We start from the raw sequence: 23,408 nt of genomic DNA, 5'->3' as shown, positions 1-23,408 counted from the left end.
TGGAATTCCTTCTAATGGGAGCAGGATTGTGTCTATTTTATCCTTTGCTGTATTGTCGGTGCTTTAAAAAAAAGAAAAAAAAAGAACAGTGTCTGGCACATAATAGATAATCAATAATGTTTATTGAATGAATCCTCAATGTATATTTTTGTATCCTGCTTTCTTGCATCTTAACATTGTACCGTGAGGCACACACCTCGTGGTTCCATATGTTCTGAAAATATGATTTAATGGCCCCTATATGCTTGAATCACTCAGGGTGCCGTAATTTATTTAGGGTCCCCTTTTATTGGACATTTAAGTTATTTGGGGCTTCGGGCTATTATAAATAATGCTGTGATAAGCAACGTTGTACCTAAGTCTTTGCGTGTATTTCTGATTATTTCCTCAGGAATGACTGAGATGAAAGATATGGATGTCGGGACACTTGATAAATTGCCACACTGCCCCCTGGATGGGACCTGCTGGTGTAAAGCCCAAATCTGATCATGCTGAACCCTTTGGCTGGTTCCCCGGATAAATGATGGGAGGGTTGCAGCTAGCGCTCAGGAGGTCGTCTTCTCTGGAGGACCGTGGGCCTGGGCCCTTGGCCTTGCCAGCTGCCCCCAGCAGGACCCTCCCTTCCAGCCTCCCCGCTCTGGCGCAGTCAGACCACCTTCTGCACAGGGCCTGCCCCACCCTCCCTATTGCCAGAATCTCCCCTCCCTGAAATTGTTCCTTCTGGACATCCATCCCATCAGAATACTCTTTTCTGCACAGCTGTAGTTTGTCACTATCATCTTTCTGCACTTTTTTTTTTTTTAATTTATTTATTTATTTATTTTTGGCTGTGTTGGGTCTTCGTTTCTGTGCGAGGGCTTTCTCCAGTTGCGGCAAGTGGGGGCCACTCTTCATCGCGGTGCGCGGGCCTCTCACTATCGCGGCCTCTCTTGTTGCGGAGCACAGGCTCCAGACGCGTGGGTTCAGTAGTTGTGGCTCACGGGCCCAGTTGCTCCACGGCATGTGGGATCTTCCCAGACCAGGGCTCGAACCCGTGTCCCCTGCATTGGCAGGCAGATTCTCAACCACTGCGCCACCAGGGAAGCCCCTTTCTGCACTTTTATTCCATCATATGTTAAACTCATTTGTGTTTCCTTGAGGGCAGAGACCAAGCCTTTCCCATCTTTCTGTTCATCTTTCTTGTTTATGCTTTCTGGCCGAGAACAGCGTGTCCTAAATAGTTGGGTTCTAGTACATCTTCAAAGTCACTGTTACACCTGCTGATGCGGTTCCCTGGCAGCCTGTCAAGTTTCTTTTCCAGAAGTTCTAATGGGATCACTCATTATTGCTCTAGAGTGGAGCCAACATTTGTTAAGAGCCTACTGTGTGCCAGGTCCTGTGATGGGGCATTAGATCCCTGATCTCATTTTTTTTAAACTTTTCAACTTTGCCAAAGTATTATTTAAGCGTACCACACCGCACATCTTTAAAATGTTCAAACCCATGAAGCCGTCACCTCATCAAGATGTAGAACGTTTCCATTGCCCCCAAAGTGTCCTCATGCTCCTTTGGAGTCCCTCCTTTTTTCCAACCCTCTGTCCCCAGACAGCCAGTGATCTGCTTTCTATCACTGATTTTATTTTCTAGAATTTTCTATAAATGGAATCATGGTGTGTAGTCATTTGGTCTGGCTTCTTCCACTCAGCTTACTTATTTTGAGATTCATTTATGTTGTTTGGTGTGTCAGTGGCTCATTCCTATTTCGTCACTGAGTAATATTCTATAGTATGGATTTACCACAGTGTGTTTTTCCATTCACCTGCTGATGGACATTTGGGTCATTTCCAGTTTTGGGCTATTACAAATTAAGTTGCTATGACCATTCGTCTTTGTGTGGTTTCTTATGTCATCTTATTGCCACAGTAACCCAGTGAGGTGTATGGGGACACTCATTCCTTTTTTGCAGAAGAGGAAATGGACCCTCAGAGGGGTTAAGTAACTTTTCTAAAGATGCAGTGCTAGGAAGTGATTAGGGTGGAATTTGCATCTGGATCTCTTGGGCATCCGAGCTCTTGTGCCTTGTAAACTGCAAGGTGCCAGAGAAATAGGCATTGACACCAGTCAGAACATTCTTGCTAGAAAGCTTGTGTTATAGTGTAGAGACGCAAAGGAGTACTCCTCTTCTATAGGGTTTTGGCCATAGGAGATTTTTGAGGAGCACTTGACATGCTTATTTTTCATAGAGAAGGTGGTCATCTGACACTTTAATGAATTTCAAGTTGGGGAAAGGGTGTTGTCCACTTCCACCTGCTGGCTTAGGCAGGAAGGGGACCATGTGCACTTTAAAACAATCAAGGTCAGAGCCAACATTGTTCTATCTGTCCCTTGCTTAGAGCTCGGTGCTTTTGTGGATGATACGGGAACATGCAGCCTCGCTTGTAGGGCTGGCGGAGGCGAAAAGCAGCGGTAAACTCACAGTGAAGCATGTAAGCTGCCAAAAATCTCAATTCTGGGTGATTCGATTGGCTCTTAAATTTTCAATTAACTCTGGTCACCGAGGGATGAACCTGCCCTTTGATGGGTTTCATCGCAGACGGAGGCCCATAAAGCATCATAATTTCTGCAAAACGGTGCCTCATTATCCCTTTTATGTGTGTGTTTTGCCAGCTTCTCTGTGCCAGGCCACTCTGACACCACTCAGAAGCTACCTGTGTCAGCTCTGTGAGAATCCACTGTGTTTATAACATGCTTGGTGCGGGGACAGTTGGCAGTCAGCGACCTGTAGGATGAAGTTAGTGCCCGGGGCGTGATCCTTGCTTGAACTGTCTAGTCCTGCACTGTCTAGTACAGAAGCCACCAGCCACATGGTTACTGAAATATAATAATTGATTACCACTGAATAAAATTAAAAGTTCAGTTCCTCTGTCACCCTGGCCACACTTCAAGTGCTCAGCATCCACGTGTGGCTGGTGGCTACCATACTGGACATCGCAGATGGAGGGCACGCCTGCCATCGCAGAAGGGTCTGTTGGGCACTGCTGTTCTAGTTGGTTTTCAAGGGAGGACAACTCGCTTGCAGGTCTGACTCTGTATCCCTAATGCACATGAACGTACCATGTTATTATGAAAGTTTGCCCTTGGGTTCACCAGGGACTGTAGGATGACAACTCATTGATTTCACAGACATTTATTGAATGTTGACCGGAGGCAGATGTTGTGTCCTGAGCACCTAAGAGTGAACCAGACGGGAGGTGCTCCCTTGTCTTAGTCAGCTGGGCTGCTGTAACAAAATGCTCCAGACTGGGTGGCTTAAACCACAGATTTTTATTTTCTCATGGATCTGGAGGCTGAAAATCCAAGATCAGGGGGCCAGCAGGGTTGGATTCTGGTGAGAGCTCTCTTCTTGGCTTGCAGACGGCCGCCTTCTTGCTGCGTCTTCACGTCTGAGAGAGACAGAGAGTGTCCCTTCTCATGCCTCTTCTTATAAGGACATTAGTCTTATTGGAGTAGAGCTGCACCCTTATGACCTCATTTAACCTTAGTTGCTTCCTTACTCCAAATACAGTCACATTGGGGGTTGGGGCATCAACAGTTGAATACTGAAGGGACAATTCAGTCCATAGCACTGGTCTAGCCCACTGGTCTACGTGGCTTCAGCATCTTACAGATGAAGAACCAAGTGACTGTAGTACTTGAGGCTAGAGTGCTGGTGATAGAGGGGATGTGGTGGAAGGTTCCCTTGTTGGAAGATGTGTGTGTCAAGGAAGGTTTGAGATCCGCAGGTGGATTTGGAGTTAGCCAGGCAGGAGAATGAGGCTGGGAGCAGGCGATCTTTTCAGGCAAAGGGGACAACCTATGGGAGGGGCCAGAACATGGAGATAACATTGCATGTATGGGAAGCTGTAGGTGGTTCAAGTCGGTTGGAGTGTGGCCTTTCAGGGGCCAGATGACTAAAGGTCTTAGGTCTTGGACTGAGGAGTCTAGGCTCTCTCAAGAGCCCTGAAGGCTTTTAAGGTGGGGCGAGGGTAGGTGACGTGATCAAATTTATGTTCTGGAAAGCCCGCTCTGGGTTTAGAATGAAAAAGGATGGAAGGGATAAAACTGGGGGAGAGGAGAGCATTTGGAAACCATTGCAATCATCAGGCAAGGGGTGAAGGTGGCCTCAGCTGAAGGGGTGGCAGTAAGGACGAGGGAAGTGAGCAGGGGATGGTCAAGAGAGATCAGGAGGTGATCCCAGGGACTGACTGGCAGGTGACGGAGTGGGGAGTAGAGGAGGAGGTAGTTCACTGGGCACCTGGATGGCTGGCATGGGGGCCACACGGCTGGATGCTCTGATTCTGCTTTAAAGCAGTTTCTTTTTTTTTTTTTTTTTAATAAATTTATTTATTTATTTATTTTGGCTGTGTTGGGTCTTCATTGCTGCGCGTGGGCTTTCTCTAGTTGTGGCGAGCTGGGGCTACTCTTTGTTGCAGTGCACGGGCTTCTCACTGTGGTGGCTTCTCTTGCTGCGGAGCACGGGCTCTAGGTGCGTGGGCTTCAGTAGTTGTGGCGCGTGGGCTCAGTAGTTGTGGCTCGCAGGCTCTAGAGCGCAGGCTCAGTAGTTGTGGTGCATGGGCTTAGTCGCTCCACGGCATGTGGGATCTTCCCAGACCAGGGCTCAAACCTGTGTCCCCTGCATTGGCAGGCGGATTCTTAACCACTGCGCCACCAGGGAAGTCCAAAAAGCATTTTCAAATAATGATCTCACTCGATCATCCAAGTGGCCCTGAGAGCCAAAGCAAAGGCAATTTTTCTCTCTTTCTTTTTTCAGATGAGGAAATTGCCTTGATATGTAGTAAGTAGTAAGTGGGACCAGTATCTAGTGCTTGTACTCTCTTCATACAGCATTTTTCTACTGCACGTGAAGGAGAGCTCAGGCCTCCCGAATGGCATAGCAGTATAAAAAATAACTTTATTGGGGTATAACTTATGTACCATAAAATAGACCCATATGAAGTGTATGGCTTGATGAGTTTTGGTGAATGTAAACACCCGTGTAATTACCACCACACTCAAGATGTGGAACTTTTCCATCACCCTAGAAGATTCCCTGCCCCCAACGCCCGCCCCAGACAACTGCTGATTTGCCTTCTGTTCACTGTAGGTTCATCCTGCTTCTTCTCGAGTAACATAGCAATGTAATACTTTTGTGTCTGACTTCTTTAACCCAGCATAATGCTTTTGGGATTCATCCACGCCATTGTATATATCAAGAGCTCATTCCTTTGTGTTTCTGAGTAATATTCCACTGTTTGGATGTGCCACAATTTTTAAATCATTTTCCTGTTGAACGCTTGGTCTGTTTCCAGTTTGGGGCTATTATCGGAAAAGCTGCTGTGAACATTTGTAAACAAGTCTTGTGTGGACATATGTTTTCATTTCTGTTGGGTAAATACGTAAGAGTGGAATTTCTGGGTTGTTGGGTAAATGTATGTTTACCTTTATAAGAAACTGCCCAGCTGTTTTCCAAAGTGGTTGTACCATTTTACATTTCCAACAGCAGTATATGAGGGTTGGGAGCTTCATTTTTTTACATGTGATAATTACAGCTGCTATTTATTAAGCACCTAGTGTTGTGTTAATCAATTTTAAACAAACTAATGATAGTCTTATGAGGTGGGTGGTATAGAAGGATAGTTGAGATCTTGAGTTTGGAGAGGTCATACAAGTGACTTGCCCTAGGCCACCAAGCTGCTGGATGTTTGTAGCAAACTCCATCATTCTTACTGAACGGTAGAGCGTTCACTTTAGGCTGTCTTGATTCCTGAATCGCCTGCATGCTGTGGTGGGTTTCAACTAAACTGAAGGGCTTCAACATGAAAAAATTGAAAAGTACCTCATGGTCCATCGCATGTCTTCTTCAAGCTCGTCTTCTGCGTCTCCTCTTAAATTCTTGCTTGTAAAACATTCCCATGACACACATTAAAATATCTAGCATCAGTTCACACTGCCACATTTTTAAAATTCCCGTCTATGTGGTTTTCCTGTCTAAGAGGTCTTTGAGAGCCGACCTTTGGGATTTTTTTCTTCGCCATTATGCTGACCAGGCTCATACTTGGATTTTGGCTGCCAGCATTTTAGCCTTAAGCCCTGTATATAAATTTTGGGTGGTTATGAGAATAACACAGGGTGACATTCATTATTCAAAACATGTGTATTGTGCAATGAATCATTTAAAGGTCCAGTTTTTACTTCACTTCCAGTCTGGGTAACCTTATCCCTAAACACGACTGCAGAAGCAGCTGATAATCTTTGTCTCTTTAAATTGTCCTTTTAATCTCTCTTCCCAACTGGGAAAAAGACTCCTCTAAAAAGATGGATCACAATTTAAGGTCTAAAAACTAACAGGTTAAAGTGTTTTGGGGCTAAGAGCTTGGGTGCCTAATGGCTCATTATAAATCCTGGTACTGTTAGCCTGTCTGATTTCATGGATCGTCAAGGGAGGTGATAAGCAAATTCTGAAATACCATCCAAAATAATGTTAACCTCCAGAGAAAGACTGTAGGCCTTTAGAACTAATCCTTTCCTTAAAGTAGTGGTTCTCCAACTTGATGGTGGGTCAGAATCACCTGAAGAGCTCTTTGAAACCCAGAATCCTAAGCTCCAGAATTTCTGATTCATTAGGTCTGGGGCAAGGCCTGGGAATGCATTGGTAGCAAGTTCCCAGGTGACGCTAATACTGCTGGTCTGGGGACCACACTGAGAACCTTCCAGAACCAGATGGACTGCAGATTTCTTTGATCTGAGTGGAGATGGCAGAGAGAAATGGTACTGGTGTGATCTTTAAGTATAAAATAAATTCAATAAATACACACGTACATAATGACCACTCGGACTTTATTTCCTTGAAGTAGCTTGCAGTATGTTTAGAAGGACAGGCCATACTCCTAAAACAAAAATGCTAACAGTTGGACACAATGATTCTCAAACTTTTTGCTTAAAAGATTCCCATGGCCAGGCTGCACCCCAGACCAGTGAAGTCCATCTTGGGAAAGCGAGCCAGACCTCTGGGTTTTTTGAAACTTATAGTTGATGCCGTGTGCAGCTGTGGTGCACCCGTGGGCATTTGTGAAGGGCCAGGTGGTCAGTACAAGCCTGGGTACCCCAGCTGGTTACCCTCAGGTGGGTCACATGTACTGAGACTTTGTTTCCCTTCAGCCCTTGGAGCTGTTTGAATCTCCTGCAGGTCACTTCCAGTTCCCTGAAGCCTGGTTTCTTTCTCCAGAGCACTGAGCAAGCGTGTGACATGGTGTAGTTGGGAAGCCCAGGTACAAACAGTTGTTCTCAAACTGTAGCAACACCAGAATCACCTGGTGGGCTCGTTAGACCGGATTGCTGAGCCCCTACCTGTGGAATTTGTCGTCTGCATGTCTAGGGTGGGGCTCAAGATTTTGCACTTCTAGCAGGTTCCCAGGTGGTGCTGCTGTTTGCTGTTGCTCCTACAGGGGACCACATTGAAAACCAGTGGGCTAGACCGTGGGCAGGAGATTCCCACCAGCAGCCACAGTCATCCTCCTGACCTGAGTCCTCCACATCTCCGCTACAACTGAATCCCAGCTGTCCCCGGCGGATACCCTGCCTCCCCAGGGTACCCTAAAACCTTAAATGCTTGTCCGTCAGAAAAGCCAGCCCTTCTAAACTGGCTCCCTCTTCCCCGAGCAGTCACCCTGGGAACCTCCCCGCTGGTCCTGATGTGGGACCATACGGCCCTCCCATCTGCCCCTGTGTGAACCGCGTCCCATGTGGAGCGCCGCCTTCCCCCGCTACAGCCCCGAGGCTAACTGGGGTCCTCTCTCTTCTTCAAGGTCCTAGAAAAGCTTCACCTCCTCCAGGCTCTCTTCCCCGAGAGCCCAGGCCTTGGGGGTTACCAGCCGCTGTGGAGGGGGCCAGGAGCAGGATGGGTTTGGGGATGAGAGGCTGTGTAGTTGGAAATGAGTGTTTGCAGGGAGGGTGCTGGGCTCGGCTGAAGGAAGAGGAGTGAGAGGTGGGTTTAGGGAGCAGTTTCGTGCTGGCTAACAGGTGTGTTCCCAGTGGTCTGGGGTCTGCGGACAGCCCCTTCTTGGCCCAGGGGCCTTGACCACTGGGTGTCTGTATCCTTCCCTCTCGTCCAAGGTGGAGAAAGAGGTGTAGTCCACCTGGGGGACAGTCAGTGTACTGTGGTTTGACCAGCCCACGCTGGGCATATTAGGGGCCTTTTACACCTCCAACATCTGGATAGGCCTTTCTTTTCATTTACACGGCTCATCACGTCTAGCTCGAAACGCTGCACCTTAGAAGCAGGTCTGTAGGCTGCTCTTGGGCCCCAGTGGCCGCATGGTACAGCCTTCTCCTTGGCGCTTTTCTGGAAGGCTTTGCCTTGATTAGGTCTCTACCCCTTCTATTCCCTGCACCCCTTTTCTACTCCTTTGCTGCCCTTGCCTGTCTGACCAGGTCCCATAGAAATGACCTAGATCCTGGGCATATATCCAGAGACAACTATAATTCGAAAAGATACTTGCACCCCTGTGTTCATTGCAGCACTATTTACAATAGCCAAGACATGGAAACAACCTAAATGTCCATCGACAGAGGAATGGACAAAGAAGATGTGGTACATATATACAATGGAATACTACTCAACCATAAAAAAAGAACAAAATAATGCCATTTGCAGCAACATGGATGGACCTAGAGATTATCATACTAAGGTGAAGTAAGTCAGAGAAAGACAAATATCATATGATATCCCTCGTATGTGGAATCTTAAAAAAAGACACAAATGAACTTATTTACAAAACAGAAAGGGACTCCCAGATGTAGAAAACAAACTTACGGTTACCAAAGGGGAAAGAGCATGGGGGAGGGATAAATTGGTAATTTGGGATTAACATCTACACACTATTATATATAAAATGAATAACCAGTAAGGACCTACTTGTATAGCAGAGGGAACTATACTCAATATTTTGTAATAACCAATAAGGGAAAAGAATCTGAAAAAGGATATATGTACATATATATAACTGAATCACTGTGCTGTATACCTGAAACTAACATGACATTGTAAATCAACTATACCTCAATAAAAAAAAAAAAAAGAAATGACTTAGAGTTGACAACCTAGAACGAGTGTTGATGGACTGAGCTTGAGACTGCGAGGGATCAGGGCGTTGGCGAGGGAGGAGTGACACCTGGCTGCAGGTGCCTGCAGGTGTGAATCTCCCTTTTCGGGGAAGTCCTTGGTAGGAAGCTCTGGAAAGGAAGGAAGAGGATTGGGGGATGGGTGGTTATTTGCATTACAGGAAGAGTCTTGGTTTAAAGTGGGTTTCACCATGGGGTTCCTTTAGTGGAGCCTCGAGTGCCCTGAAGTGTTTGTTTTGCCATCCAGAATGAGGTATTTATTACCGCGCTAAATATGGTACCTGCAGCTTTAGAACATAACAAGTTCATCTGTAACATTTGCAGCTCTTCAGCAGAATCGAACATAAAGTCACTGATGTTGATGGCACATTTTTGCAGGGAAAACAAACAAACAAACCTTGAAGCAAAATGTCAGAAGCCAGGACGGAGGGGAGGTGGATGGATAGAAGGAAGGCCCAAGGCAGCCCTTGATGGTACAGCATAAAGCAGGGAGGGGTCCCCCGTCTGAGTTGGAGGGATGATTTTTTACACCCCCAAACATTAAGCTCATCCCTGAGGGAGGGTCCTCCCGCTGCAGCCCTTAATCTTAATGGCGGAAAGGCTTTCTGCTTCTGTGCCCTCTCTAGGTTTGCTGAGGATGCCTGCAGATGATGAGGTGTGCCAGGAGCCTCATAGGATGATGATGATGATGATATTATTATTATTGGTAACAGTAACAACGGTAATGACAGCTAATGAGCCGCGCACCATGCTTGGTGTAAGTTAATCCTCAGGGGATCCTGATTTTAGAGATGAGGAAATGAGGCCCAGAGAGGTTACCCAGCATGCCCACGGTCACACAGCAAATATGTGATGGGGCTAGAATCAGAACTCAGACTTGCCTTCTTCAAATCCTTTTCTTTTAAGCGGTGTTGGCTGTACCACAGGCCTCTCAGGTACAGCTTTGAGGCTCGGTAGGCTCCGATCCGTCATTCAAAGACCCCAGCTGCGATGGCCCTTCCTTTGACTGAGCCCTGCTCCAGGGAGAACTTACGCATATGGTTTGGTGACTCATAGCTGGTGGGGATGAAAATAGCAAGTGAGGGTGATGCTGTATTCGTTGCAGTACAGACAGGTTCGTCGACTTCGGCTCAAGTAACGCAGCCCTGGAGGTGACTTTCAGTCCTGTGTATAGACGGGGAGGCTCAGTCACAGGGCGGTCCTGTGCCAGAATGTTGGTCTCCCTGCTGCCCGGGACCCTCAGGATCTGGGGGTCAGAAACCACGTTAAGATCACGCTGCCCGTAACCTATTAGAATCACCACTGTTCTTATTTGCCACGATCGCGAATGCGGGGTAATAACCCACTGGAGTGGAGTGTTGCCGTCCATTTGTTGCTGGTTTTAAAATCGGGCTGTTTGACCTCTGGCTCAGATTTGGAGGCCAAGTAGCTGTGGATGGCTGCCACGCCGTCCTGGTTTTGTCAGCGTGCCGGGCTCGGAGCTTCTCCCGTGCTGAATATAGGCGCCTCCTTTGCTGAAAATAGTATGGGCAGTAGGTAGGGGAACATTTTTCTTTCCTAGAAAATCGCTGCCTGTGCCTCTAGGCTGCACTGACTTCTGTGAAACCGTCTGTTCCTTCCGATGTAATTTCCAGACTATTAGATCAAACAGTTTCTCCTGCCCCACATTCAGCTTCTGTTTCCTTTGGCTGTTCATTAATAAATTGTGTGGCAGAGTTTTCATGGACAGGGTGCCTGTATGTTTATTTAATTTCAGTTTGGGCAGTGGCAGTTGTTGGGCCCTGTGAATTTATTTAATTTCCTACCCGTGTTTCAGTTTTGTTTTTAGTTTCTGTAATTGCTAAGAGTTGGTTGCTTTTTTTCGTTTGTTTCTGAGACTCATGAAAGGAAGTCAGCTGCATGAGTTGGGAGTTGAGGTTCTGGTTGGGAGGTGCGCTAAAAACAGACCCTTATGTTTTTAAACAGAAGATACAAGGAGTGGTAAGGAAATCGGTTCCCATTAAACATGCCTTATCGCAGATAAGTACACTTTTACAGAGTCTGCGGGGTTTTTTAAAGATAAATGAGATAATATGTGTGACATGGCTTTAAGCTTTCCTGAGCAAAACTACCAAATTCGTCTTCCGTATTGTTGCTTTTGAGAACGCAGCCAAGTCTGCTATTAGTATTAATGTTATTGTTAAATATTCACTAATGGAGGTAATAAGATTAGATTTAAGAGGAAGGAAGGCATTCTTTGCATTCCTTCCTTAATGTAAAAACTCTTCGTGCTCTTTTCCCAGCGACTCCAAATCCAGACCAAGAAACAACACTCAGTCTTGGGTGAAAATGGGCTCAGAGGTGTGTGTGTGTGTGTGTGTGTGTGTGTGTGTGTGTGTGTGTGTGCAAGCAGTAAATTTCAGCAACTCAAGCCTTCCTTCAGTAAAATGAAGTTCCTTGGTGATGACTGTTATCTGTCAAAGCAAAACCAAATTCTTTTTCTGTAAGGATTCATAAAAGCAGCACTGTGGTTGTGGTAATAATTTTTATCTAATTTGGTTAAAACAGAACAGAAAACAAGTTAATGTTCTATGCACCCTACTAATTATGTTTATTAGTGATATTGCCTCAAAGAATTTTTATAAAGAGGCTTTAGCCAGTGTTTGGACTAGCTTTCACTGATGCTTCAGAAGAAAGGAGGCCTGTCGAATTTTTTCAATGAAATATTTTCAAATAGTGTAAAAAGGTAGGTGATTCTGCCTTCAGGTTGCTTGTCACTGTCATTAATTGTAGAGAGTCTTTTCCTCAGTTCTGCGTTTCAGACATGCCTTAAGCTTTTCTTTGTTTACGGGTCGGGTCGGATATCCTGGTAAATAAAAGTGAGCTAAACAGTCGGTACTTGCTGGAGTCATCAGCAGCTGAGATTTTTCCGCATTTTGTTGCATAAACATGCTTGTCAGGTGCATATATATATGATTCATTAGGAGGAGGATACATTCATTTGAACAGCCTTATTGGGCCCTCTTAAAAGAGGAAGGGGATTATTTCCGTTGGGCATCTTGGGTGTAAATTCAGAGTTGCTTGGTAAGCATGAACACAGTATGGCGCCATATGGAATGTGTGTTACTGTTGATGCGGGATTGGTAATATATTCCTAAGGGATCTGGCATGCTTGGTGGGTGGACTTTCTTTAATGCAGAAAGCAGTCCCTTCTGACAGGGTTATTCAACAACACCAATTCATTGGATATTTATTGATTACCTACCTGCTCTTTCTCCGGCTCCAGGCTGGGCATGCAAAGGTGAACAAGATGGCGAGACCTCTCAACATAGGAAGCAGTGTCTAAATCATCCCCATCCAATTCTGTGTTATTAATGTCCTAGCCCAGTGTCTGTTTTCCCAGATCTGGAAACCAGTCCAGCGTGGCCGTAGCCTTAACAGAGTCTGTGTGTTATCTTGGAAAAGCATTTTCCTTGACTTACCACGATTTATCTTTGACCTGGCAGGCCCTGCGTGGCTGGAGCTTTGTCTGCTGTTTGGTGGGCACAGGAAAGCCCTGGACATCTTAGACCAGGTCTGATCCCTGGACCCACCAACCTGAAGCTTGGAAAACCCCTGGGTCAGTGCCTCAATCAAACCAGCTTCCCAGGGCTGAGGGACTCGTCTGGGCTGCTCGTGCCTGCAGGCTGAGCTTTGGGAGACTTAACAGGTGCATCCAGGATGCCCTGGGTGCACGCTCCAGGCTTTCAGTCCGTCATGCTTTCTTGGTAAGAAATGGTATGTTGGTCTAGAGTGAGAGGAACCTTGGGAAAGAAAAATTACTGCTGCTTCTTCCAATAGCCTGGGCTGAGATAATGCCGGAAACATGACTAGACTCAGGGAGGGTTTTCTGGATGGCCTTGCTTTATCCCCCAGACGGGTGACCCAACTCTCCTTGTCTAACCACTGTTTCTTGCCCATCTGGAGACTGTAAATTCGAACAAAAACTTATTCTTCTTTCTACTGGCTGGTTTCTCACTGTGGACTTCATATAAATGGATTAGACCAAAATAGCTAAAATCTAAGACAACTTTTCTCCTAATACCCTTTACTTTCTTTGCTGTACATGAGAAGCCAGAGGTGGCTTAAAAGGCAGATGATGGGGGCTAGTGCCCCAGAGAGGTGAGCCAAACATGACTGTGTTCTCGAGCAGGGCAGAATCTTAGAGTCCTGGACAGAGTTTGGAGCTGGGAGGCAAGTTAACGGAGGTAAAAACAGCTTTAAACTCAACCTTTCTGATTACTGGTTGTGTGGTGTTGGGCAGCATGGTAGGTGCCCTCCAAGGTGGCCCCCAGTGACCCCTGCCTCCCGGCGTTCATGCCCTTGTATAACCCCCTTCCCTTGGGTGTGGGAGGACCGAGCGACTTGCTTCTAGTGAAAATGATGGGCTGGCACTTCCGAGATTGGGTTATAAAAAGATGGTGGCTTGCACCTTGGTCTCTCCTGCTCCCTTGCTCACTCCTTCTGAGGGAAGCCAGCTGCCATGTTGTACGTTGCCCAGTGCAGAGGCTTATGTGGTGGGGAACATAGGGAGGCCTCCTGCTAACAGCCAGCGAGAAACCTTGTCCAGCAGCCCTGGAGGACCTGAGTCCCACCAACAACCGTGCACATGACCTTGGGGGTTGGTCCCCCAACAGACCTCGAGGTCCCTTCCGCCTGAGCTGATGCCCTCATGCCACCTCATGAGAGTCCTTGAGCCAGAGGCACCCAGCTAAGCTGCACCTGGATTCCTGACTCATAGAAACTGAGGTAATAAATGTTTGTTGTTTTAGGCTGCTATGTTTTGGGGTAATTTGCTGCACGTCATTAAATACAGTTAAGTCCCCTACATACGAACGAGTTCCATTCTGAGAGTGTGTTCGTAAGTACAACAAAGTTAGCCTAGGTACCCAGCTAACACAATTGGCTATGTAGTACTGTACTGTAATAGGTTTATAATACTTTTCACACAAGTAATACATTAAAAAATGAAACATTTTTAATCTTACAGTATGGTACCTTGTAAAGTACAATAGTACAGTACGACAGCTGGCATACAGGGGCTGGCATCGAGCGAACAGGCAAGAAGAGTTGCTGGTTGGAGGAGGTGGGAGATGGTAGAGCTGAAGGATTGTCAGCAATAGGAGATGGAGGGCAAGCTGCAATGTCACTCATGCCTGACGTTGATGGCACAGGTTCTGGTTCCTTGCTGGATTCAATTCTATCCACCCTCTTGAAAAAACGATCCAGCGATGTCTGGGTAGTAGCTCTTTTTTTCTCGTCATAGATGACACGGTAGCACTGGATTGCATTCTGAGCAGCTGCTGCAACCTTCGTGTACCGTTCTACGTTCAGGTCCTGTGCCTCAAGAACTAACAGTTCCTCCTCAGATAAAGAAAATCCCCTGCCATTTCCTGCGTCGTGAATCTCTTCAGTTCTTCAGTTACTTCTTCTTCCTCTTGCCTCTCTTCGTCCTTTCTCTGGGCCCCCAGTTCCATCAGGTCTTCATTAGTAAGCTCCTCGTGTGGTACAGCAAGGAGTTCAGTGAAGTCGTCCTCTTGCAGATCTAGCTCCAGCTTCTTGCTTAGGGTCACTAAGTTGCTGGAGACCTCTTCGGAGTCCTCATCCACCTTCTCAAATCCACAAAAATCGTGAACAAACTGTGGGCCATGGTTCTTCCAAACCGCATTCACGGTGACGGCTGTAACCTCACGCCAAGCAAAGTCAGTGTTTTTTATGATCTTGTTCATGTTATATTCCTGCCAAAATTGTCGCAAGGCTGTTCCTGATTCGTCACTCGCCTTTACTGCCTGACGAAAAGTGTGATGTAAATAATATTTCTTGAAAGTCGCTCTAACTCCCTGGTCCATAGGTTGGATGAGCAACGTAGTATTCGGTGGCAGATGTACTACTTTGACGTTGGGATGAAAGTCGTCCATGAATGGGGGGTGGCCCGGAGCACTGTCGAGCAGCAAAAGAATGTTGAATGGGACGTCCTTCTACAAGCAATATTTCTTCACCTCCGGGGTAAAGCGGTGGAAAAACCAGTACTGGAAATGGCCTGTGTAACCCAGGCTTTGCGGTTACTCTTCCACACAACAGGAAGAAAGCCCTTGGCTGTGTTTTTAAGGGCTCTTGGGCTCTCTGAATGATAAACTAAGAGAGGCTTCACCTTCATATCGCCGGAAGCATTGCCACCAAACAACAGAGTTAGCCTATCCTTTGCTGCTTTATAGCCTGGTGAGCTTATGTTCGCATCTTTGAAAGCGTGCAACTTGGAGGTTCGTATGTAGGTGACTTACTGTTAACTAACACAGGAAGTTTATAAGTCTTGCTCCTGTATGAGAGGCAGCCTTGTGAGTGGTTGAGAGCACAGACTCTTGAGCCAGGCTTCAAATTCTGGTTCTGCCACTGATTAGCTGTGTGACTTTGGGAAAGTCACTTAACCCCTCTGTTATGGTTTCCTCATCGGAAAAGGGAAATGTAGTTTTTGTCTTCTAGCCTCTGTGTTCTAGGAAGACTAGCTTGAAGCGGGTGGATGAGTTTTAACTGACACAGTCCACACTTTCTGCCACAATGAGTAGAAAGAAGGGACCACTTTCATAGCTCCTGTGACTCTCTCAAGCCTCTTGGGTGGCTCCCATTGGGCTGAGGGCAGTTTTCCAGAGGAGGGGGCGGCCAACACACAGCACCGGGGGATGGGTGCACGGGTCCCTTAAATAATGGCCATCGGGAATTCCCTGGTGGTCCATCGGTTAAGACTCCGCACTCCCAGGGCAGGGGGCTCGGGTTCAATCCCTGGCCAGAGAACTAGATCCCACCTGCCACAACTAACAGCCCAGTGAAGCCAAGTAAATAAATAAATAAGTAAGTAAATAAATAAATATTAAAAGAATATAATGGCCATCAGCAGGAGTGATCCCCTACAGTGAGTGACCTGCTAGTCCGGAAGCAAAGGACCACTGTTCATTTTTCCGTCCTTGTCTTTTCTTTGATGCCATGAGCTGTGTCCGCAGCATCTCTAATTTCATGCTGTGGGACTTGTTGAGCAGAGTGCATCTCTTCTCAAGACTAAATTCTATGTTTAAGAAAAGCGTTCTGCTTTGCCCACAGTTATTCATCAGTCTAGATGTAAATCAGTCGTTAAGCCTGGCTTGCAGCTGTGAAAGTCAAGATTTGTGACAGTTGAGCCTATTGATGAAATGCAAATGCCCTGTGGTTACCCTTCAGGGCCCTAGCACTTAGAGAAATTAATGACTGAGAAGGAGTTGGAAGACACGGGTATCCAAAGCCATGAACTTGAGAATTGTTCCTCACTGCTGCTGGCATCTGGTCACCCTAGTGACCATGCCTACTGGTCAGTAGTAATGAGGTTCAGTCTTCCCAAAGGGCCCCAGTTCACTGTAGGCTGTTTACTTGTAGATACAACTGGATTTTTTCTCCCTTTTTTCTTTGTTTCTCTTTTCCTTCCTTCCTTCCTTCCTCTCTCCCTTCCTTCCTTCCCTCCTTCCTTCATCCCTACTCTAAAAATAAGCATCAATTTTTTGTCTAGGGAAAGACAAATATATATATAAATGAGACTAGCTCTCCTCAGGTTTTGAGTTTCTCGTGTCTTCCTTTTTTAAAATTTATTTATTTATTTTATTTTTGGCTGCGTTGGGTCTTCATTGCTGAGCACGGGCTTTCTTTAGTTGTGGCGAGCGGGGGCTACTCTTCGTTGCAGTGCGTGGGCTTCCCACTGTGGTGGTCTCTCCTGCTGTGGAGCACGGGCTCTAGGCGTGCAGGCTTCAGTAGTTGTGGCACGTGGGCTCAGTAGTTGTGGCTCATGGGCTCCAGAGCGCAGGCTCAGCAGTTGTGGCTCACGGGCTTAGTTGCTCCGCGGCATGTGGGTTCATCCCAGACCAGGGCTCGAACCCGTGTCCCCTGCATTGGCAGGCGGACTCTTAACCACTGCGCCACCAGGGAAGCCCCTCTCATGTTTTCTTGCTGTTTTCACTTTCTCTGCTCTCTAGCAGGAAAATAAAATTGCATTCGATTGACATGCTGTCCTGCTGGGAACCCAAGATCTATTACCCCATTTTTGTGTGCTCCTGGTTGTGATGAAACGGTGGAAAATCTCTGGCAACCTTAGACGAGATAGGCGCTGGCAGTTTATCCAATATCAGGAAGGAATATAATTTACTCATTATTTTCCCCATTAAAGAAACACTGCTTCAAAGAGTTGAAGCAGCTCGTGCCCTGGGAAGATGAGTGTGCTTTAATGGAGATGCCATTAATAATTTTCTTTTATAATGTAATAGTTGCCATTTTTGTGACCAGAAATTTATTTCAACCCCTGCTTTATGGATGAAAAGTAGGATCAATTAATATTGAGTGATGACAGCCTTCCTGCAGAGAGAAAATGGCAAATCTTGGTGTCGTCATCCACCTTGTGACTAAGAAATAGCTTTTCTTAATTGTACGGAACAGAGAAACCCAGGGGGATGTAATTCATTTCTCTGTAGCTTGCGATGTAAATTGAAAGTAAGGAAAAATAACCACACGCCGGAGTGGGGATGTAAACTCGGCCACTGAATAAGGTCCAACTTGTAGGGTTCGCTGGAGAAAAGAGGACAGCTTTCCCCGTGATGGACCATCTCCATCCACAGCTCCCATACCGCTGATGGCGTTCTGGAGCTTTCTGCCTCGGGGGCTGGCTCCCACATCTTCTTAGGGCTCATTCCTTCCCTCATCCAACTCTCTGCTAAATGCCACCTTCTCCGAGGGACCTTCTCTTACCGTCTTGCCTAAAACGGCCCTTCCCCTTGCCCCATTCACTTTCACCTGCTCCATCACCTGCTTTATCTCCTTTGAGGAACTTGTCACCATCTGAAGTCATACTCTTGTATTGTTTGTTGTTATTTATGGGGTCCCCCAACCCTAATGTAGGCTCCCCCAGCGGCATGGCATTGCCTTGTTCATTGCTAAGCCTCAGAGCTTTCCTGCTGAGGGCACTTGTTGAATGACTGAATGACTGAATGAATGATTAATGTAAAAATTCCAGGAATGCAGAATAATTTAAAAACTCTTGACTGTGCACAGCAGCCTTCCTTAAAGGTGTATTGACCCCAGGAAGATAACACAGTCTGAGGTGATCCTCTGAATGTGGTTTGGTGCCATTATTCTTGTATATCTCTGCCAATAGCCAGAAGTCCCAGAATGTAACCATGCCATCGACATCATTCCCAAGACCTTCTGGGACGTGCTCTCAGAGGAACCTGTACATCTTCATGGCAGTGATCACACTTCCTTATTTGTTCAGTGGCTTCTCCTTGCTGGGTTTTAAGCGCCTTGAGGATCGGGGCCATTTCCACCTCATTAACTGCTCTGTCTTCAGCACCTAACCACTGAGCTCCCTGAGGCTGCCGTGGGAAGTAGTGAGAGATGACACGGGACGGGGTGGGTGGGGAGGGGTTGGAACCAGCTGCCGCCTCCAGGTGAAGTGCTGCAAACAGAAGAGGGAGGTCCCTTCTCCCCTCGCCTGCCGTCCAGTCTCCATCTAGAGCCTGCACTGACGGACCCTGATAGGAAGTCGGCCGGCACAGGAGAAATGCTGTTTGCAGACTTGTAGTTCACAGCAAAGATCGGGGTCTAGAAGGGGGATGTGGACCGAGAGACAGCAACGAAATGACCAGCACCGTCCACCCGTTCGCCTTCTCGGCATCCGTGCATCCTTCTGCACATTTTTAACTCCACATAATGACACAACAACTCTATTTCTGTGTAACGAGATGCCACGGCTCTTCATACAAGTGATCTCCCTGTTTCATCATAAAGAGGAGACACAAAGCCCCAGGGGCACGGGGGGTGTCCTTCTCTGGGTGATGGGAATTATTTTTCTCGTTCAGTCTGCAGGGTACGGAATGTTCAGGTGGGACTAGTGGAACCTGAAAAGGAGTCAGCATTGCTCAGATATGGATACCGTGACTGTGGGGTCTTGGCTTTTGCCCTCAGCGAACACCTCACCTGGCTGGGGTTCATGGCCTGGTGGAATGATCTAGGAATCGACATCCTTACTGGTTATCCCCTCCCCACCCCCTCTCCCCCCCAGTTGCTTTAGTTTTCCATTAATATTTACTCTTGGACATGAAAGTACCAAGAGAAACTCCAGAGACTTCCCTGGGTTCCATTTTATGGCAACGTCCAATTTCCCCTTGGAAATCGGGATCACTCATCCCAGTCGGTGGAATAACTATCTCCTTAGCCTCTGGGTTCTGTGGCATTGGTCATCCAGAATGGCCTAGGGACGGTCTTTACTTCCAGCTCAGTGAAACCATTGCTGTGTTGTCTGGTGGCAGCTTTCCCTTGGGAACCAAGACCTCCAAACCAGCAGATCCAAAGCTGTGGGACCAGGAAGCAAAAGTTCTACATCCATTAGGTTTTCTTTTTTTTTTTTAAGATTTTTTTTTTTTTTTTTTGATGTGGACCATTTTTTTTAAAGTCTTTGTTGACTTTGTTACAATATTGCTTCTGTTTTATGTTTTGGTTTTTTTGGCCGCGATGCATGTGGGATCTCCCTGACCAGGGATCGAACCCGAACCCCCTGCATTGGAAGGCGAAGTCTCAACCACTGGGCCGCCAGGGAAGTCCCCATCTATTAGGTTTAAGAGGAGAGGAGCCATCCCTACTCCCAGCCTTGATTGCTGGAAGTCGAACTGATTCAATTTAGATTCCTCATCCTGCAGGAGTGAATTCCAACTTGTCTGGATGTCTCCCACCTGGCTCCACGGGGAATGTTGGACCAATACACGGTGGTTGTTTTTTAACGATGTACAGCATTTTGCAAACACAGTGGTGGCTGCGGCTCTTTGGATAGCACTGCATCGCATGGTGAATCAGTGGTTTAAAAATTGCACTGGATGGAAGCCTGTTTTTTTCCCTCCCCTCTCCTCGAGTGCTTTAAAGTGACCATCAGACGCTTATAGATGTGCAGTCCAGCATCACTCGTCACTGCAGGGCTGGCCGCCTTCCTGGGGGTGTGCTGGCATCTTTCTCATGGCCCCAGGATCAGCCTGTGTTTATCTTGGAGGAAGGGGGACAAGTAGCAGCAGCATTAACTAATTAATCAGACACTGTTTATCAGTCCGTCACCCTGCACGTTGGGGAATAGCGCTGGCGGAGTGATTAAAAGCGTGGGCTTTGGTGGAGCACAGATCTGAGCCTGACACTGCAGACCTAGTGGGAGAGCTGTCTCTCTCATTCGCTCTGTGCCCCGAGTGGGTTCCTTAAGCCCCTCAGGGTCTTACTTTCTTATCTGTAAAATGGTGATATATTCCCCGGGGCTGTTAGAATTGATTAGAGTCATCAGATAAAGCACTGGGTAGCCCCATAGATAAGGCTCAGGAAATGGCAGCCATTTTTTATCACATCAATGCAAAGAAGAGTCCATTAAGAATAGTGTCCGGGAGAACCTGACAGGATTTACTGCCCAAGACGGAAAGGATAAAATGATTTTGGGGGGCCTTCCTTCCCTTATCTGCAAAACGAGGTGGTCCTTGTTGATCCACCTTTAGGATGATGGCAGGTGGTGCTTCACCACCTCGGGTGGGAAACTGCAAGACAGAACAGGTTGGTTGTGGTGTAGCCTAGGCCACGAGGACCACGGGCTTCCGAGGAGAAGCTCCCCCTCTGAGGTAGAAGCCTCTGGGTGGGAGAAACTAGTGATGTTTGATATTAGTAGAGTGCTTGCAGGAATACAGAGTGCCTTTGTGGACCTTATCTTATTTAGTTGTTTGATAATTAGCAGCTGGAGTCTTACTGGGTTTATCAATAGGTGTGATAAGCAGATGATCAATTTTTAGAAATCTGGTGCCTTGCAACACCCCCACGTCGACCCAGTATCATGGCATCTTGCCCAGTTTGGGGAGCTGAGGTCTTTTACTCTGACCAGTGGTGTTGAACTAGCTTTGCTGAAGGAACAGACCGGGGGATTGCATCTGAAGTTATAACGTGTGTGCGCGTGTGTGTGCGTGTGTGCACACAGGTGATGGGAAATGGGTGTGATCGACGAGGACATTCATGGCCGACAGTGATTTCCCGGGAACGTTTAGGAGGGAGAGGAGCCTCCGAGGTCACCCCGCCCCAGGGTGACCCCTGTGCGGATAAGGAAACCGAGGCCATTGGTGGAGAGAGCTCGCCCACGGCCAGTCAAGCTGGTGGCGCCAGGCTTCTTGGCAGCTCCTAGTCTCACCACGGCCCACGCTGGCCACATTCCTCAGCTTTTGGTCACTGAACATTGTGTTCATTACTTTGGCTTCAGATGGCCCCTCCCGTGTAATTAGGAGAGCAGACCGTGGGCCTGCGAAGGTCATCATGTGTTGGGACAAAGCCCACCTCTGATTCAGACAGGAAGTCACATTCACCTGGAGTTGGACACGACACAATTTGCCTCTGCCTTGCCGAGCTTCCTCACCGAGTCGGGCCGGGTGTCGTTGCAAATCCAGAACGTTCCAGCCGAGTCTCATCCATGCCTCCCGCCATACCCTTGTCAGAAATTCCTGGAACCCTCTGGGCTTCTCCAAGTTCTCCCTCTCCTTTCTGGCCTCAGTGGTTTTGGGTCTTGTTCTGAGAGCTCTTTAAGGAGCTAATTTCTTCTCCTCACAAAATGAGGACGGCATGGAGGCTCTGGCTCTGGGTTGTTACCGCCCGCGTAGATGCTCCCCGCCACTTCCACATAATCAGTGTGTAATGAATTCTTGGGTTTCATCTCACAGGGAGGCGGAGGGCTATGTGGGGAAGGGTGTCGCCTCTCTCCTTGGCTCCCTGTCCCAACACCTGTTTGTTTTTTTTTTTTAAAGGCAAAATCCCAAGTTTCATGAAGAATTATAACACTTCTCATGTCAGGCAAAAAAAAAAAAAAAAAAAAAAGTGACTTTCCTTCCTCAACTCCTAGACAGTTGTTTTTTTACAGCTTAAACTTCTTCATGCTGTGCCAGCTGTTGGGAAAATGGGAAGGAAAAGAAAAACAGTGAGTGCAAGAACCATAAGCAAGGGGTGCTTGTTCTCCCCACACCAGAGTCTGCAATGAGATGCTTGAGAAAGATGCTGTCGGTGATCATGTGTGAGGCGAATTCTGAGGCTCCGTGTGGGCGCTGATGGAAATAATTGAAAAAAAAGGGCACTTATGAGCTACTATATATAAAATAGATAAGCAATAAGGTCCTACTGTATGGCACAGGGAACTCTACACAATATCCTGTAGTAAGCCATAATGGAAAAGAATATGAAAAAGAATATATATATGTATAACTGAGTCACTTTGCTGTACAGCAGAAACTAACACAACATTGTAAATCAACTATACTTCAATAAAAAATTTTTAAAAATTTAAAGAGGTCTTCCCTGGTGGCGCAGTGGTTAAGAGTCTGCCTGCCAATGCAGGGGACGCGGGTTCAAGCCCTGGTCCGGGGGATCCCACATGCCACGGAGCAGCTAAGCCCTTGGGCCACAACTGCTGAGTTTGCGCTCTAGAGCCCGCGAGCCACAACTACTGAAGCCCGCACTCCTAGAGCCCATGTGCTGCAATAAGAGAAGCCACCACAATGAGAAGCCCGTGCACCACAACAAAGAATAGCCCCTGCTCGCCTCAACTAGAGAAAGCCCGCACGCAACAACAAAGACCCAATGCAGCCAAAAATAAATAAATTAAATAAATAAATTTTAAAAAAATTTAAAGAAACAAATTTTTAAAGGCATTCATGTAAGTTTCCTAGGCTCATATCTTAAGACCTTTCAAATTCAAAGGAAGAAAAGAAAATGTTTAAAAGTCAAATATTCTACTTTTTAGATATAATTTTTGGATTGAACTTGTGACATGGCAGAGTCGTGCTTTTTATGTGTTTTGCACATTTTAGAATTCTGAAGGAACTTGGGATAACCAGTTTACTGTGCATTTGTGCCTGTCTGAAGAACTTTTATGAAGAAGTGATTTAAAATGGAAGCATGGATCCAGGTGCTACTCCCAGGTCTGTAATCTGCTCCTGGGCGATGCTGGTCAAGTCACCTCCCCTGTTTCACCTCCTGTTTATTGAGCACTTGACCCTGTGCCACGTAAGTCCCTGAATGTGAATGATCACACTAATTCTGTGAGGCAGGTACTCTTACGATCAACAGTTTCCACTAAAAAGAAATGATACAAATGAATTTATTTACAAAACAGAAACAGACTCACAGACTTACAGAACTAAGTTATGGTTACCAGGGGGGAAGGGTGGGGGGAAGGGATAGTTAGGGAG

General features: G+C 46.8%; 1 protein-coding gene across 2 annotated transcripts in view; it reads left to right on the top strand.

The window, feature by feature from the left end:
- The window catches only part of RFTN1 (raftlin, lipid raft linker 1), a 205,793-nt gene that overhangs the window by 26,176 nt on the left and 156,209 nt on the right, over positions 1-23,408 (top strand). The gene's annotated exons all lie outside the window — the stretch shown is intronic.

The sequence above is a fragment of the Balaenoptera borealis genome (assembly GCF_965194805.1).
Source record: "Balaenoptera borealis genome assembly, chromosome: 5".
NCBI classification, from domain to species: Eukaryota; Metazoa; Chordata; class Mammalia; order Artiodactyla; family Balaenopteridae; genus Balaenoptera; species Balaenoptera borealis.
The sequence above is the reverse complement of the archived record's forward strand: the minus strand, read 5'-3'. Positions and strand labels throughout refer to the sequence as shown.